Genomic DNA, 578 nt, shown 5'->3' with positions numbered 1-578 from the left:
ATTTTTTTTTTTTTTTAAGATGTGGGTTACAGCTGGGCTCGGTGGCTCAGCCTGTAATCTCAGCACTTTGGGAGGCCGAAGCAAGTGGATTGCCTGAGCCCATGGGTTCAAGACCCGCCCGGGCAGTTTAGAGAGACCTAGTCTCTACAATAAATCAAAAATTAGCCGGGCGTGGTAGCATGTGCCTGTAGTTCCGGCTCTTGGAAGGCTGAGGTGGAAGGATCGCCGGAGCCCAGCAGATTGAGGCTGAGGTGGCCGGGAGCGGCCACTGCACTTCAGCCTGGACAACGAGTAAGACTCCAACTCAAAAAAAAAAAAAAGATGCGGGGTATAATTCAGGATTAGGTATACAAGTGGTCATTGCACGGGTAAAGTTTGGGCCTACCTTTGGTCCCCACTTTGCCTGGTTTGAGATTAGGTACTTTTATTAATGTTAGGTGCCCCCTCCCTCCCTCCCCTGGCAGTTTCCAGCGACTTCCAATCCCTTTTTTTTTGAGTTGGAGTCTCACTCTGTCTCCCAAGTTAGAGGGCAGTGGTACACTCATGGCCACCACAGCCTCTACCCGCTGGTCTCCAGC

The sequence above is a fragment of the Carlito syrichta genome, unplaced genomic scaffold (genome assembly GCF_000164805.1).
Source record: "Carlito syrichta isolate Samal-C Ts95f unplaced genomic scaffold, Tarsius_syrichta-2.0.1 Scaffold111595, whole genome shotgun sequence".
Taxonomy (NCBI): Eukaryota; Metazoa; Chordata; class Mammalia; order Primates; family Tarsiidae; genus Carlito; species Carlito syrichta.
Note: the sequence above shows the minus strand (reverse complement) of the source record.